The sequence below is a fragment of the Amborella trichopoda genome, chromosome 3 (assembly GCF_054954075.1).
Source record: "Amborella trichopoda isolate Santa Cruz 75 chromosome 3, AtrichopodaSantaCruz75HAP2 v2.0, whole genome shotgun sequence".
NCBI classification, from domain to species: domain Eukaryota; kingdom Viridiplantae; phylum Streptophyta; class Magnoliopsida; order Amborellales; family Amborellaceae; genus Amborella; species Amborella trichopoda.
This window is the reverse complement of record NC_142338.1, coordinates 20,127,195-20,144,530: the sequence shown is the minus strand read 5'-3', so window position 1 is coordinate 20,144,530 and position 17,336 is coordinate 20,127,195. Positions and strand designations below refer to the sequence as shown.

At 47.1% G+C, this 17,336-nt stretch overlaps 1 long non-coding RNA gene across 2 annotated transcripts in view; it reads left to right on the top strand.

Moving 5' to 3' along the window:
* Positions 1–5,787: 5,787 nt before the first annotated feature.
* The window catches only part of LOC148782797 (uncharacterized), a 47,216-nt gene continuing 35,667 nt past the window's right edge, over positions 5,788–17,336 (top strand). Inside the window, exon 1 of one of the 2 annotated variants that reach the window (XR_016050904.1) lies at positions 5,788–7,674. This is a non-coding gene — a long non-coding RNA (uncharacterized LOC148782797). The remainder of the gene's footprint in view (positions 7,675–17,336) is intronic. The other variant, XR_016050903.1, reaches the window with a different exon arrangement.

Genomic DNA, 17,336 nt, shown 5'->3' with positions numbered 1-17,336 from the left:
TTTCTTTGAATTTGACTTCTTGTGCTTCCCGATAGAAGAGGATGGCTTTAACTTGGCTCGAGCTGCCAAGGCATTAGCAACTGTTAAGAATCCAGCCGCCTGGGCCAACATCTTTTCAGCCGCCTTCGATGCGTCCTACTTATGTTGATTCCTTCGAGCTCTTTGTCAAGAGTCTCAAAGTCTGGGCATTTCAAGGTTGTACTTGTAAGAGACATAGAGGAGGAAGGATAAGAAGAAGAAGAAGAAGAAGAAGGAGAAGGGTCAGTAGGTAAGGACTTTTAAGGTTGTTTTCCTCATTGGACCTGTCTGGGCAGTTTTTTACGTCATCACCAGAATTAGAAGTGTGCAGGGAGTCTTTTAGGTATTTCCCTTGCTTAGACAGTTGGGGAGTGCTTTTAACGTCGTCACCCTCATTAGACATGCCCCAAGTAAGAGATGACTCAGAGGTATCCTCTTGATGAGAAGAAGGAATGAGGTCAGTGGTGACCGAGATGAAGTCTTTTAAAGTCGGCTAGGGAGGAAGAGGCCTGAGGAATTCTGGCTCGATTGGTGGTTGAGGAACCTTGTTCTTCTGATAAGTAGCTCTTGGTGCTCGTCTCCTTCTAGTCACCTTTGAAGGTGCTTGGTCCGTTTTGCTAGGTTTGTGAATAGCCCTAGCTCGATGAATCACTTCTCACTTTAAAGACTTGAAGCCTGCTCCGCCTATGATGGACTTTTCATGGTTGGGAAGTCGACTGTTTAGCGAGATCAAAGGCTTCATCATGGGAGTCTTGTACTGGGACACTCTCCTGAGTGGAAGTATCGACTTGCAGGTGTTCAACAAAAGCAATGTGATATGTTGTTTGAAGACATTTTTCAGCACCATAGATCCCCGATGCAGAATAAAAAGAGAAGTCGGTTAATAAAGCCAGACCGACAGTGGAAATTTCAAGTGTCTCAGAATGGCCCCAGAACAGGTCAAGATCTTCATAAGGACTCCAAAACGTCTCCTTCCAAGTTTCGTCATGTTCTGACATCTCTAAAGCAGTACAGACTAAGAAACAGTTCCGGCATAATCAACCTCTAGCACCCTAAGATAAACCCCTATAACTGGAACCCTAATTTCGGAGCATCAAACGGTCATGGGGCCACTGCCATTGGATTCGACATAGTTGAAAACCCTCAAAAGGTCAAATTTTAGCATAAACGGACACTCCAAGAAGAAGTTATAGGTGGAAGAGGGAAATAGGAGAGGCTGCACACTATTCTCGTGCGGCCACCCTGTAAGTAATCTCCATTAAAGGGACAGTCACGAACTGTGACTTTCGGGGTCCATACTTCATTCGTCCCTGGTCGGATTGTGCTCAAATTTTGTAAACTTGTTCGTCTCGTCAAGACGAGCGTTTCGATATGTGGCATCCCCCGTGACGACGCTCGAGCGTGCAGAAAAGCTAGAGAGAAGTTGCTGATCCGTGAAGAAAGTTACAGAAAAGTCAGCAGCGACACGCCTTGCTTGAGCGGCCAAATCATAGTGCTCGCGATCTGATCAGTGTGAAACTAGTTGCATTGTTTGTGTAAGGTCCATGGCTATCACTAGTCCAAACTCCATGCATGATAAATGGCTAGATTTCGCACACGAAGCCGATGAAGTGGTTGTAAATTTTGGCTCTGGAATTTAAGATTCCTGTCAAACCCCAAAAGTTACGAAATCTTTGTCCGGGCACAAAATCGAGCTGCATTTGTTGCCAAGCCACCATAATGCTCAGTGTGATCCAGTGAATTAATCATGGACAAACATCAAGAAACGAGCACACTATTGATCCAAAGTTTACAAGATTCATCCAAATTTCAAGTCGCATGATCGTGGCTTAAAAACACGATCCATAGCTTGAAGTTGGTATCAAATCGATCATCATGCCAAGCCTTATATGAAACAATCATCTTTCAAACAAATAGGCATTAGAGCAACGCCGGATCATCCATGAAAGATCACGCACGTTCTAAGTCAGCGGGAGGGACTGTTCTGAAATTTCTCCAATTGTTAGGAAGGGGTAAATCAATCATTTTGCACCCTATTTTCTAATTTTATTTAATTCAATTAAATCTTAATTTTCAGTAATTAGGTTTAATTTTGATCAATCCACCCATATTTGGGCAAAACTCTATATATATCACATACTAACATTGTATATGGACCGAACTTTGCTTAATAAAATTTACATCTCTTCTTATCATTGGGTCAAGTTTTGAGAGAGATAGGAAGGAGGAGAAACTTTTAAGTCTGTACCCCTGGGCTTAAGGTAAATATCTTTCTCTCTCTTCTCTTCTTTCCTCTCTTCTCTCTCTTCTTCTCTTTCTTCTCTTTCGTCTGAGTTTTTCTCAGAGGCCATGCACGACAGTGGTAGTGCTGCGCATGCCTCTTCCTTTCTTTCCTTTCTTGTGGTTTTGTAGGTCATGCATGGAAATGGCAGCACCATGCACGAGTTTCTTTCCCCCTCTTTTCAATCGTCTCTATCTCTCAACGAAGTTCGCAGATGGCGCTGCTCATCATTGTCCATAGGCTTATCCTCGGCATCCCATGTAAGTGCAGATGACGATGCCTATTGCCACTCGCAAGGGTCTCATCCTATTATGTGCCTATCGCAGACGGCGATGCCTATCATTGCCTGTAAAAGGGTTACGGTAATACCTATCGCCATGCGCAGGCTTCTCTAGCATCCCGCGCCAATAGCAGACTACGATGCCTATCACCGCCCGCGAAGGGTCACGACGATGCCTATCACCGTGAGCGAGCTTCTTTCTTGCACCATGTGCCTATCGCAGAAGGCGATGCCTATAGCCGCCTACGAAGGGTCGTGACGATGCCTATCGTAGTCCGCATGCTTCTTTTGTGCGCTCGGTGTCTATTACCTTATGTGAGCTTCTTTCGTGTGTTCAGTTCCTATCGTCGTCCACAGGTTTTTATCGTGTCCCCCTATCGTTGTGCGCTTCACAATAAAGCTATCGTCACCCGTGAAGGGATGTGTTGTCTTCTCGTGATGCCAACGGCGATGCCTAATGTCATCTAAAGTTCGCTACCTACCCCCTTTCGCCATGAGCAGCAATGTACAACGCCATGCAGGGGCCGTGACACTGTTACTCTACGGTCGTGGGTAGCGATCTTAATGTTGTCAGGATCCTCCCTCTTCACCATCTCGCGCCTTCACTTCATTCTCTTTTCTTCTCTTTTCTCCTCACTCTTGCTTGACTAAAGGATAGACTCAGTCTAGCACTATCATAGTGGTATGGCTGTCGAGCAGTATTGTCATCGTGCTGGTCCTTAGTACCATTCCTGTCTTGCTGCCACACCAGATTAACACAGTCATATCGACCTTGGTTTCAAGTAGTATTGTCATCGTGCCGGTCTAAGTTACCGTGCCTGTCTTACTACCACTCCGAGTCGATCACTGTACTGGTTTAGCTATCGTGCTAGTCTCGTCCCTTTGTCAAGTCCTCTTCTCTTTTCTTTCTTAATTCGAACCTTCTTCTTCATCACCATAACTTCTTATCTTCTCTGCCAGGTGAATGTGTATTGCCCTAAGACAAGGGTGGATCCTTCGACCCACTTGTCTTGCAAGTAAACCATGATAGTGTTGTGCATAAAACAAGGAAATTGCAAGTCAAGGGAGGTGATTCCGATCCAGCTGACGCAGCTGGGGGGCTTCCTGTCACGATCTAAGCGGGGGCCTACGCGAGTCAGCCCGTGTAACTCACGGACCCAGGTGAGGTTGGTTTCCACCTCACGAATAAAATTCCTCTCTCACTAATTGGGCACCAGCCCTTGTTCTGAACAACGTTCCCGAGAGAGCAATCTCAAGTCCCAGTTCTTCCGAACCCGAGACATGTGTCACCCAATCACCTAGATCTTGGGAGGCGAGATCAAGGCATCGACCAGTTTGGCGACTCCACTGGGGACTTATTACCACTTCGTCGATTCGCTCTTGCTTGATCACATCACCTTTTACTTTCTATATTATATTTCATAGCATCTAGGTTAATCAACCCGTTCATTTGAGTTGGGGATTTTCTCATCCTCACACTCGTGATCGTCCTAGGGAAGCGAGCTTCTCATGCCTCGTTCCCTACACTCCTCTTGAGTCAGGACTCACAATCTCGCTCCCAGGTTCTCTCCTAGATTGGTGCGAGAAGGGACTTGAAGGTCCCTAACTCCCTACTTCCTAGCCCAAGTGGACCCTCCACCAAGGCCCTTTGCATTGGTGCCACCACACACAACACGCACCCTGCTACTAACAAGTCCCTTGCCGGTCATATTCTTGAGGTACGTCAGAAGGCTTCCCTGTCTACTTTCGCAAAAGGCAAGCAGGTCGTCATCTCTCCTGAGGGTCACCGCAAGGCCACTCTGTTTGAATATATTTTTCAACACTTGGTCCTTGATGCGGAATAAAGAGGAAGCCGGTCAATAAAGCTTGACAAAATAGTGGAAAATTTGACAGTCTTAGAAGGGCCCCATAATTGGTCAAGATCTTTCTAAGCACTCCAAAAGGCCACCTACGAAGTTTCGTCGCATTCTGACATGTTTAAGGCAGTGAACACAAAGAAACAATTTTCGAAAAATTGACCTCAAGCATCTTAAAACGAACTCGTATAATTGGAACTACATTTTCGGTATGCCAAATCATTGTAGGACCACTGCCATTACATCCGCCACAGTAAAAAACCCTAATGGGTCAAGTTTCGTCTTAATCGGATACTCCATGACAAAGTTACAAGCAAAACATTGAAACAGGAGGGGTCGCATACTATTTGGCCACCCTACACCAAAACACCATTAAAGGTGGCTGTTTTTACAATCATGGGCAGTGACTTTTGAGGCAATGTCTCACTCGTTCTAAGTTAGATCGCGCTCAAATTTTGTAAGCATGTTCATCTTGTCAAGAGAGAGTTTTGATATATGGCCGTAACGACATCCGAGCAGGGAGAAGAGCTAAAGAGAAGTTGTCAATCCGTGAAGAAGTTGCAGAAAATTCAGCTGCTACATACCTCGCTCGATGGACCAAATCACGACACTCGTACAACGGAGGTAGTTTTTGGGTATCCATCTATATTTGGGCTAAATTCTATATAAATATGTTAAACCTATATGTAAAAAGACCTTCGATCATTCAATAAAATTTCAATTTCGTCTTGGAGAGAGAGAGGCGAAAGAAGAAAAGAGTCGGTATCCCTCGATAAGGTGATTTTCTCTCCTTTCCTCTTTTCTACCTTATCTCTTATATCAGTCTGTCTCTTCCCTTCTCTTTTCTCTCTCTTTATCTCAACTTTTTCATAAACGGCGGAATCCATCCTCCTCTTTGTTTTTCTCATTCTTTTCTTATTTCTTCTCCCTTCTCTTGTGGTCTCGCATGACCACAACGCTTCACTTCCCTCTTCTTTGTGGTATCTCATGACCACAACTTTTTCCTCTCTTCCCTTGTGGTCTAGTAAGACCACAATTCCTCCTTTTTCTCATTCTTCTATCTATTTTTCTCATTTTTTTATCCCTGCAAGTCTACCAAGTCCATGTGCACCCTCAGATCTACCTCCTACTCAGATAGGCTCTCACGTCTAACTTCCCGATTTGTTCTTTGTACCTTCCTTTTACTCTTTTTGGTGCCCCTTGGCGTCTCTTCTTTTTCTTTCACATTCCATAGTCCTCTGCGACCACCATTCCCCAAATCTTCATAACCTATAGCCATTTGTGCAAATTTCAACCTAGCACCGGCTGTGCGCTCATTCAATCCCTTACTATCGCTTGCTGTTCGCTCATCCAACCTCTTCTTATCGCTGGCTGTGCGCTTATCCAACCTCTTCCTATGGCCGGCTGTGCGCTCTTCCTCCACCTTGCTGAACAACGCCGCACGCTCTCACCTTTCATCGCCTTGCACCATAACCGAGCTCTTTACCTCTGCTCCTACCTCAACCATCTCAACCTCTCTCTAATCAGTCACCAACTCTCTAAAACTTTCGCACTTGTACCTATCTGCGGTTCACGCAGCTCTCCCCCTGTGCTCCCCATCTTTCGCCCTCATCTTAACCTCACTGCTGCCTCTATCCTTCCCATCCCCACTACTCATCGCTGCCACTAGTAGCCAAACGCACTCTTCTCTCCTTCACCTCCATTACCTACAACCAGGCTTCCCCTCTTCCTGGCCATTCTCGCACCAGGCAGCAGACTGCTATACCCTCGCCATCTCCTCCATCGACACCTCCTTCCCAGCTCCTGTGCCCCACCTCCTTCTCAGCCCCTGTGCACCATCCCCGCTCTCGGCCATCCTCCATCTTCTTCTTTACTTCAATCAGGCAACGACCCACTCAGTTGCGTCTCAGCTCTCTTCTCCGTCATCACCTCTTTCCCATTCAAATTGCAGCGACGACCTTTCTCCCGGCCAGCAACCTCCCCTCTCTTTCGACCTTGGCTGCACCTATCTCTTTTCTTTCTCTCCCAGTGACACCAAACTGCCGCCACTGCTCTCTCCTCAATTAAACCCCTCTCCACTAACTGTTACACTTCACTCCACCAAAAATCAGGCAGCAGCCTCGCTGCCGCGCCATATAACCAAATGCTCAACCTTCAGCATCTCTCCCCTGCTGCCATCTCTCTGAACCTTCACTCGGCTGCTCTCTCCCTCCTCTTCTCTGCAGCCTAGCTCGTCACCTGCCTGCAACCTTTATCTCCAACTCACGCAGCCGCAATCAAGCCCCGACCTGGTTGCTGTGACCACCACTTACCTGCAACTTCGGCCCATTGTTCCTCGCCTCCTGCTCTTCTTTTCTTCACCACCATCACCGCACACCACAGCTGCAACCAGCCACCATTCTCAAACCTCCTCATTGCTCGCTGCCCTCTTTCTCCGTCTTTTCCACTTTCTGCAACTCCCCCATTCCCTCGCTGCATTTTCTCTCTCTAAAACTAAAAGGAAAAAAACCCACAAAGCAAAACGCCTGTTTCCTTTTCTTATTTCGTTTCTTTTTCGTTGATTTCACTTCGTTCCTTTTTTTTTTTTTTAGTTTCGTGATACTTTCGTTCTGTCCTTTTTCTTCTCACTCAAAACCCAAAACCCGGTAACCCAACAATTTTATTGTAATTTATTTCATGCCATTTTCGTTTATGCCATTTATTTTTATCTTATATTCATTTACCTTATTCTATTTATTCCACTAATCTTATTTTAATTTATCTTTATCTTTTTATTTTATTTATCTATTTATTTTATTTTTCTCACCTCAATCACTTCATTTCATTTTCTTTTATTTTATTTTACTTTATTTATTTTATTCCACTTATTTTATCCAACGATCCCTTACTCTATTTTTATTCATTTGTTTTATTTTAATCATTTCATTTTAATTTATTTTCTCCCATCCTTTTTATTTTACTAATTTATTTCACTTCACTTTATTCTATTTTAATCCTAATTCCATTGTCTAATTTTATTTTATTTTAATTCATCTCTCTCATTATTTCATCCAGTAACAAGCTGGGGACCTTGCCCCACTTGTCGGTACTTTTAATATGCGTGTGTATGTGTTTGCAGGAAAAGATAAACAGGTCAAGAGAGGCGATTCCAAACCACCCATAGGCCAGGGGGGCTTTTCAACGTGATCTATGAGGGCGCCCACGTGAGCAAACCCGAGCGTGTCACAGACTCATATGAGGTAAGTCTCGCTTCACGACCTTAAATTCCTCTCTAATTAGTTGGTAATATATGCCCTTGTTCTTGAATAAGGTTCTCGAGAGATCGATCTCAAATACCGTGTTCCCTTGCAACCCGAGATACGTGTCGCCCGATTATCCTGATTCAGACGATGAGATCGAGGCACCTAACCACACTCCCCATACTACTTCACCACCCCGAACCTCTATGCTTAGAGGCTCGACCCATCGAGGGGGAGATCATGCGGCCTCCACCTCTCGCACACACCCGAAGGCTCAGGGTCCGACCACTCGACCCACACCTCGAGGCAACTTTCATGTGGCCATGAGTTCACGTCGAAGGCTAGGCCTTCCCGGTTCGAACCTTGCACGCGACATGCATCTGCATCCCACAACTCGGGGGAACGCCAATTCTGTGCCCACTCGAGCACATGAAGGTCGACCACTGCGTCCTCCCTCTCAACACACATGGCTTCACCCTGTGAGAGATGGGCTCCTTTCCGATCCCTCACAGACACAAGCTCATAGGTCTCGGCCTCCTAAGGTTGAACCAGCTGATCGAGCCCAGGCTGACCCCCAAGTTGCTCGGATGGCTACCTCCAAAGGTGCACATGCACCAATTTCACAGGTTCCTCCTCGATCCCGACCAAGCAGAGTTGCAAGCCAGTTCCTTCTTCTGTCTCTCTTCCTTCGCCAGGCAAACACCTCGAGACCTGGTACTCAAAGGTTTTCCCTAAGAGTACCATCTTGAGTCAGCCATCCCAAGTCAGTCATGCACTCGGACCTCACAAGGGAATTCGAGGCAAAGGCCTGATGGCAAATAGAAGCCTATAAACTCCAAGGTAGTAGCCCAGATTGACCTCTATCCTGGGACCTCATTATCTGCTCCAGCTGATAGACACAGTCGTCGCATGCTCAAGAAAGACAAGACAGTCCAAGTCTCTGGCTCGATTCTGGACTGAAATCTATTGTAGTCTTAAGATCAAGAAGACGAGAGGCATGCAGCTCTTGACGAGAGAGACTCCTAAGGCAGTCAAAGTTACCACTCTTGATGACCTCCTGCCTCACAACTCATTCTTCCCTCTTCGGATTCTAGAACCTAAGCAAGAAGTCCAAGATTGCTTGGTGGTTACCGTCACAGGAAAAGATCGAGCTGCCAAGAAGTCACGGTCCCAAGACCATCAAGAACCGGTCCTCACACGGTCGGCGTACAAGGCTCGAGTCCAATCGGGGCATGCTGAGCCCCTACAGACCGACTTGCCACGTACGACTCGCAAGCCCTGGTAGTCCACGACTCCACCTGGCTCTGATCTTCCAAACAAAACGGTCAGCGTCATGGTGATCAACGAGCCGGATGATGCCCAAGAAGAGAGGATGAACAGAATCGAGGTGATGATGCAATCCATTCTGGAAAAGATGGATCGCCTAGAGGCCTCCAGGTCCCCTGCTTCCCTTCCTCGCCATGAGGCCAATTCCCAGCCTAGAGAGGACACAGCTCCCGGGCAAACTCCCCCACTGGCCTCCCAGGACAGCTCTGCTCCCGATATGGTTTCACAAACTGACATAGATGCCATGGTGACCCACAGTCTCAAGAATAAGGTCTCAGGCATGCAAGGGGCACCGCTTTACCAAAATCCATACCCCTCGTATATTGACCAGGTGTCGTTTCCCCCAAACTATCAAAAAGGGAAGCTCCTCTCGTTCAATGGTACGACGTCCCTGCACCAGAATACCGCTCACTTCCAAACTGCTTGTCGAGAGACGGCAACTGGCGGACGACTCCTCCTTCATCAGTTCGTCAAAACTCTCGAAAGGTCAGCCTTCTAGTGGTATGCTCGGCTACGTCCAAGCTCGGTGCACACATGGCAAGAAATAGAGCAGTTGTTTTATCAACAATTCTATGAAGTCCAGAGAAATGTGAAAATCATTGAGCTCCTCACTCTGACTCAAGCTGGTGAGCCAGTCAATAAATTCATCACCCGATGGAGAGAGTTGGCAACCTATCATGCCACTCTCATGACTGAAAGAGAAGCAATTCAGACCTGCATATGAAATATGCTGCCCGAGATTGCCCTGCTTGTTGAAGCCTCCAATCCACCCTCCATATCAAAGCTCATTGGTTAGCTATCTTGATCTCGCACTCCGGATTCAGGTGATTGGGTGGTATGTGTCTCGAGTCTCTGGTGGACCTTTTACTTGAGATCGCTGTCTCAGAACCTTGCTCGAGGGCAGGGAAGGTATACCAACCAATGAGAGAGGAATTTTAAGTGGATTCGGGACTTATTTAGGCTGGCTCGCGTGGGCGCCCTCTTAGATCATGAAGAAGGACCTCAGCTGCTTGAGTTGGTTCAGAATTGCTTCCATTGACCTGTAATCCTCCTGTTTTTCTGCACAACACTTCAACGGTTATTTTGTAAGACAAGTGGGTCGAAAAGAACCCACCCTTGACTTGGGGTAATGCATAATCATGGGAGAAGGCAATGAAGTGCAAGGTTAGACGAAAGGTAAATAGGAGAAGAGAACTTGACGGAAGGACGAGACTAGCACGACGGCCAGAAGTTGTCGACTCGGAGTGGTAACGTGACGGGCATGGTTCAAGGACCAGCACGGCGGTAATACTACTCGGAACCGAAGTCAGCTCTAAGCTAGGCCTACCCCAATCAAGTGAGAAGCGCAAGAGGTGGAGAGGAAAGAACGAGACGACGAAGAGAAGGGGAAATCCGAACGTCAATAGACATTGTTTTGGGCAATGCAAGGAGGCAGTGCATCCCTTGTGGACGGCGCTGGCTCCTGACAAGGCACACGATGATGGTTTCTCTTAGGTCGCATGGAGATAGCCGTGAGACGCTGGGGGAACAACGATAGCCACAGGACGCGTGGAGGAATCTCACAAATGGTGACGGGTATTGTCAGGGCCTCTAGCGAACGATGATAGGTATCGCCGTCTACGCTAGATGCATAGCAAAGGAAGACTCATGCAAGCAGAAACACAATTCGCCATCTAAGTTCTTCATCAAGAGATCAAAGCTACATCTGTAGGCAACGATGGGCAGCACCATCTCCAGACTTCACTGAGAGAAAGAGACAGACGAGAAGGAGGGGAGGGAGACTCGCGCATGGTGCTGTCATTGCCATACGCAACCTATGAGACCAAGGGAGAGGCATGCACGGTACTGCCACTACCTTACAGGCCTCCACGAGGGACTCAGACAAAGAAGAGGGATCATAGAGTGGAGAAGGGAGAGAGAAGAAGAAAAGAAAAAGAAGAGAGACAAGATTTACCTCAATCCTAAGGGTACCGATTGAAAGTTTCTCTCTCCTCACCCTCTCTCTCAAGCGTAACACCACAATGGTAAGAAAGAAAAACTTGTATTAAGTGAAAATTCTCTCGTGTGTGTGTGTATGTGTATGCCTTCTCTTTTCTACATACAATGATGGTACATATATATAGCAGTGTGCCCCAAGCATGGGTGGATGATCAAAAGTAACCCTAATTGCTGAAAATTAAGATTAAATTGATTTAAAAAAAATTAGAAAATAGGATACAAAATGATAGATTTGCCCCTTCCTAACAAGTTGTGGAATTTTATAACAGTCCCTGTGTTGCCCTAGGACTTGCATGTTCTTGCATGGCCAATCTGAGGTCGTTCTAATGCCCAGTTGATCGTAAGATGATTTTTTTCTTATAAGGCTCGGCTTGGTGATCAATTTGATACCAACTTCGAGCAATAGTGTTTTTAGTGCACGATCATGTGACTTGAATTTTGAGTAGATCTTGAAACTTCGAATCAATAGTGTGTTTGTTTTTTGGTGTTTTCCTGTGTTTTCTTCATTGAATCACACTAAGCATGCCCCTACGATCACAGGGCACCAAACACAGCTCAATTCTGTGACCGAACAAAGATTTTACAAGTTTGGAATTTTGGCCAGAATCAAGGATTCTGATGATGGAATTTGCAGTTTTTTCATCATCTTCATGTGCAGAATCCGACCGTTGATCATGTACGGGGTTCAGGTCAAAGATGGCCCGAGACCTTAAGCCCACAATGGAATTGGTCTCGTGTTGATCGGGCTCATGAGCAGTATGATTTGGCCGCTTGAGCAAGGCATGACGCTGCTGAGTTTACTGCACTTTCTTCACGGATCAGCAACTTCTCTCTAGTTTTTCTTCATGCTTGGGTATCATCACGAGGCGTGCCATATATCGAATCGCTCGTCTTGACTAGACGAACATGCTCACCAAATTTGAGCACGATCCGATCTGGGACGGTTGAGATATAAGCGTCGAAAGCCACTAGTCGTGACTGTCCCTTTAATGGTGTAGTGTTGTAGGGTGGCCGCATGGGAATAGCGTGCGGCTCCTCCTATTTTACTCTTTCACCTATAACATTTTTCTGGAGTGTCCGTTTGGGCTGAAACTTAACCCCTATAGGTTTTCAACCGTGTCGGATCCAATGGTGATGGTCCTACAGTAATTTGAGATGCTGAAAAGGTAGCTCTAGTTATAGGGTGCAAGAGGTTGATTCTGCCGGAACTGTTTCTCAGTCTACACTGCCTTAAACACGTCAAAATGCGAAGAAACTTGACATGAGACTTTTGAGAGACCTCATGAAGATCCTGGATAGTTCTAGGGCTGTTTTGAGACTATCAAAATTTCCACTATTTTTTAGGCCTTTATTTTAGTGGGGGCTTCATGTTGATGAAAAATACCTTCCAATAGCATGCCTCACTGAATGTTGTGCTTCGAGAGAATCGAGAAGTGCAATCATTTAGGAAGTTTGATGGATCTTCGTAGAGTCCACACCCTCAAGAGACGATCTGTGGTTATAGAGCATGAGGCCTTTGTCAAGACCTCCTAGTATAGAACCGGGCCTTTTTTTTTTTGAAGGCCAAATGCTATGAACCTCTGGTCGGAACTGCTGCTACACCATGTTTTCCTTTGATGTGCTGGGTATCCCTATAGGTCCCGTCTAGTGGAGTCCAATCGTGGGCTTCTGGCCCTCCTGAAAGTCTGGTCCCCTGCTAGCTAGAGGGCTTTAGCGAGATGTACCCTGAATCCTATGGCAACCATGGCCTTGTTAGTATCTGTCCTTTGTAATGGACCTTAGCATTTATGGAGGGATCTTTTCATCATCATCCTTACCCTCAAGGACTCTCTATGGTTCTGGAGCATGAGGCCTTTGTCAGGACCTCCTTGTACAAAACCAGACGTTTTTTGAAGGCCAAATGCTATGAACCACTAGTCGACACTACTGCTACACCAGGTTTGCCTTTGATGTGAAGGGTATCCCTGTAGGTCCCATCTAACGGAGTCTAGTTGGGTGCTTCTAGCCCGCCCGAAAGTCCGGTCCCCTGTTGGCTAGAGGGCTTTGACGAGATGTACCCTGTTCTTGTCAGTCCCTTGCCTTCATAATGGCCCTTAGCATTTCTAGAGGGATCTTTTCATTATCATCCTCACCCTCAAGGACTCTCTATGGTTCTGGAGCATGAGGCTTTTGTCAGAACCTCCTCATTCAGAACTAGGCCTTTTTTGAAGGACAAATGCTACGAGCCTCTGGTCGGCACTGTTGCTACACCAGGTTTGCCTTTGATGTGCAGGGTATCCCTGTAGGTCCCATCTAGCGGAGTCTAATCGGGGTCTTTTGGTCTGCTCGAAATTCTGGTCCCCTGTTGGCTAGAGGGCTTTGGCGAGACGTACCCTGAATTCTGTGGCAACCCTGGCCCTGTTAGTCTCTTGCCTTCGTAATAGCCCTTAGCATTTCTGGAGGTGGAGGGATCTTTTCGTCATCGTCCTCACCCTCAAGGACTCTTTGTGGTTATGGAGCATGAGGCCTTTGTCAGGACCTCCTCGTACAGAACTAGGCTTGTTTTTGAAGGCCAAATGCTACAAACCTCTGGTCGGCACTATGGCTACACTAGGTTTTCCTTTGATGTGCAGGGTATCCCTGTAGGTCCCGTCTAGCAGAGTCCAATCAGGGGCTTCAAGCCCGCCTGAAATTTTGGTCCCCAGCTGGCTAGAGGGCTTTGGCGATACGTGCCCTGAATCCTATGGTAACCCTGGCCTTGTCAGTCTCTTGCCTTCGTAATGGCCCTTAGCATTTCTAGAGGGATATTTTTGTCATCGTCCTCACCCTCATGGGCTCTTGTTTTTGCTGAACTGGGGAGACCTTATGAGGCTTTCACTCCCTGACGAGCCGTTGAAACTGGGGAGATCTTGTGAGGCTCTCACTCCCTGACGAGCCATTCAAACTGAGGAGATCTTATGAGGCTCTCACTCCCTAACAAGCCATGATTGTTGAGCTGTCGGCTGAGACTGTTGAAGTGCATCAACCTACTTTATCGGTCCAAGCACCCTTTCATGGGTTTTCACTTGAACAAGGGAAGTGGCACCGTGAAGACGGTTTTCACGAACTTTCGTTATTTCTGGGCTCTTTTACCCATGACTTTGTGGTCATGTCCACCCTTTTCATCCATTTTTACTCACGGTGCCCTTTTGGGGTTTTCACTGTGCTTGGGTTTATTTTTCCACGGAACTCTCTTACTCATGGTTTTGTGACCATGCCCGTCCGTCATTTTTCTCTTGGCGTTCCCTTGTCCAAGTGTGCACCATGCCCGTTTTTTTTTTAGAGAATACATGTTTTAAGGTCGTGCCTTCGAGACCTATGCGAAGCCTTTTAATATCATGCGGCTAGGACGTGCACTATAGTTTTAGGGTCATAAAGCTGGACCATAACGGCAAGGAGTGGCAGTCTGTAGAGGCCATAGAGTGAGTTTGGGGGTGACTTTGCTTCATTTTGGAAGGTGGCATGAAGTTGCATGTAGAGAGTTGATTGGATGATAGGTGAAAAGTGGTGACCCATTAGCTGGCGATGAGATGTCTCGCCGTTTGGTGAGCATGGTTAAGATTTTGGGGAATGAAATGAAAGATGGTGAAGGTGGCCCGCACACATGAATGGGTCAGCTTAGGAAGACGTGTGTTGCGATGCATGTAAAGGGTGTGTGTGCACACGTAGACTCACTAGAGAGGCAATGGAAGTGGTGTAGGTGGCCCGCGCATAAGAATGGGCCGGCTGGGGAAGACGTACATGGTGATGCATGTAAAGGGCGTGTGGGCCTAGGTAGGCTAACTGGAGAGAAGAAGAAGATGGTATGTGCGCACCAATGGGCTAGTTAGGGAAGACGTGTGTGGTGATGCATGCAAAAAGGGGGGTGTACGCGCACATGGCACATCTTTAAGGTCGTGCCTTCTGGACCGGGGTAAAGCAGTTTAATGTCATGCGGTCAGGACGTGCATTATGGTTTAAGGTCATATAGCTTGGACCATGGTTATGCAGTTTAAAGTCATGCAACTAGGACCGTAAAGTTTAAGGTCGTGCGACAGTTTATGGTCATATAGTTTGGACCGTGGCTATGCAGTTTAAGGTCATGCAGCATGGACCGTGTATGAGTCGCCATGTCAGTAGGGTTGCATGGGGGTAGGTATGTGGATAGCAATTTGACTCCCTAGAGATAAAGATAGTTAAGGCTATCCACATGTGAAGAGACGTAGATGGAGGTGGTGACCTACGAGGGGTAGTTAACGGGAAAGGCTTCACTGGGGATTAGGAGGGCCAGTGTGACTCCATGGGGATAATGAATATCGGTGTGCATGGAACTCCGAGAGGCCAGGGCATGGATGAACCCCCCCTCGTGGGTTGAAGGAAGAACGTCTCTAACTCTCTGGAGATGACGGGATGAATACAACCCTTACATGCATCTAAATCCATTGGGGGTCCAGTTGGAGTTATGCCTATGGACCATTTGGCGCATTGCACTTTACAATTTTAGGGTCTTGTAGCTCGGACCATGGATGAGCAGTTTAAAGTCATACGGCTAGGACCATACAGTTTGTGGTTGTGCAACTAGACCTCCACTACAGTTTAGGGTCATATAGTTTGGACTGTGGTGCTAAGCCTTTTGACGTCATGCGACCATGACGTGCATTATAGTTTAAGGTTACACAGCTGGACCATGGTCGTAAGTTTAAAGTCATGTGATAAGGACTTTGCAGTTTGAGGTCGTGCAACTAGACCTCCGCTATAGTTTAAGGTCATACAGTTCGAATCGTAGTCATACAGTTTTGAGTCGTGAGACAAGGACTATGGCGATGCAGTTTTAAGGTATTAAGGTCATGCAGCGTGGACCATGGTGATGCAGTTTAAGGTCATGCAGAGTGGACCATGACTGTTCAGTTTAAAGTCATAAGCTAGGACCATGGCGATGTAGTTTAAGGTCATGCAGCGTGGACCATAGCTGTGCAGTTTAAGTCATACAGCTAGGACCATGGCGATGCAGTTTAAGGTCATGCAACGCAGACCATGGCGATGTAGTTTAAGGTCATGCAGAGCCAACCCTGGCTATGCAGTTTGAAGTCATACAACTAGGACCATGGCTGTGCAGTTTAAAGTCATACAGTTAGGACCATGGTGATGCATTTTAAGGTCATGCAGTGCGAACCATGGCTGTGCAGTTTAAAGTCATAGAGCGAAAACCATAAAGATGGAGGGAATAGAGTCATTACCAGAAATTGGGCTCACTGAGGGTCGAGGTTGTGGTGTAGGGAATGAAATTCTTGAGGATATGGGACGATGGTCCGGAGGGGAGCGTCAGGCCTGCGTATGACGCTAAGTACAGCATTAGACCTGGATGATGGCGTGAAGTGTGGTAGTAGCCCTTGGCCAGACGCAAGGTGGTAACTCCTTAACGGGGGGCACGACAATCGCCTCTTGACGAAGCGTTCAGTGGTAGTCCCTGGATGAGACGCGTGGTGAAAATCTTCTTAACAAAGCGCGTGACACTAGTCCCCTAGACTAAGTCCTAATGAGGCGCTCAGTGATTCTTCTTCGAGTCTCAGGCTTGGCTGCCTCAGCTCGACCTTATCACCATCAACAGCTAGGAACTGGAGCATCATTCTGAGTTTGTGGGGGGGGGGCAGTCCTAGGTACTGCGGGGTGTAAAAGGGGGGAGAGACCCCACATTACATTTTTATTGAAGGGTAAAACAGTAGAAGGGCTTTTTTGTTTTAGAGAGAAAGAGAGCCAAAGCTCCTAACGAGGGTTCCCGTGTGAGTTGCTGACTTATCCCAAGGGACTGTGAAGCCCAAGATCTCATCATTTGCAAGTGTGGAGGGGGCCCACCTCTGGGCCCTAAAAGTCTGACCCCTGAGGATGTCCTGTCTCTACATCTCCTACAACTATAACACATGGGGCAGCAACTTCCTGCTGCTTGGGTGGCTCCTCTTCATTCCCTGGGGCACTAGCCTCTTTTATGATCGCAAGCTCTACCGGGGCTTCCCTTTCCTCGATAGGCATAGCAACCTCCAGAGCTTCAGCATCCCTCTTCGTCTGAGCCGCCCCATCAAGGTCGGCTTCATCAGCCCCGCTCATCTCCATCGGGACTGGGTCCTCCCCTTCAGCTTCGGACGTTACTTCTTGGTCCGAAGCAATTTCAATCAGTGCAGTGGGATCTGAGGCACCAGCATGAGTCTCTGAAGAGCCAGAGGAGGAAGACTCCTCAAGAGCAGAAGGTGATGCAGAAATAGTAGGAGACACGTATGACTTCGAAGAAGCAGCAGGCGAAGAGCCATCTTCCGGCTCCCGAACCATTGGACGCTTGAGCCCTTACG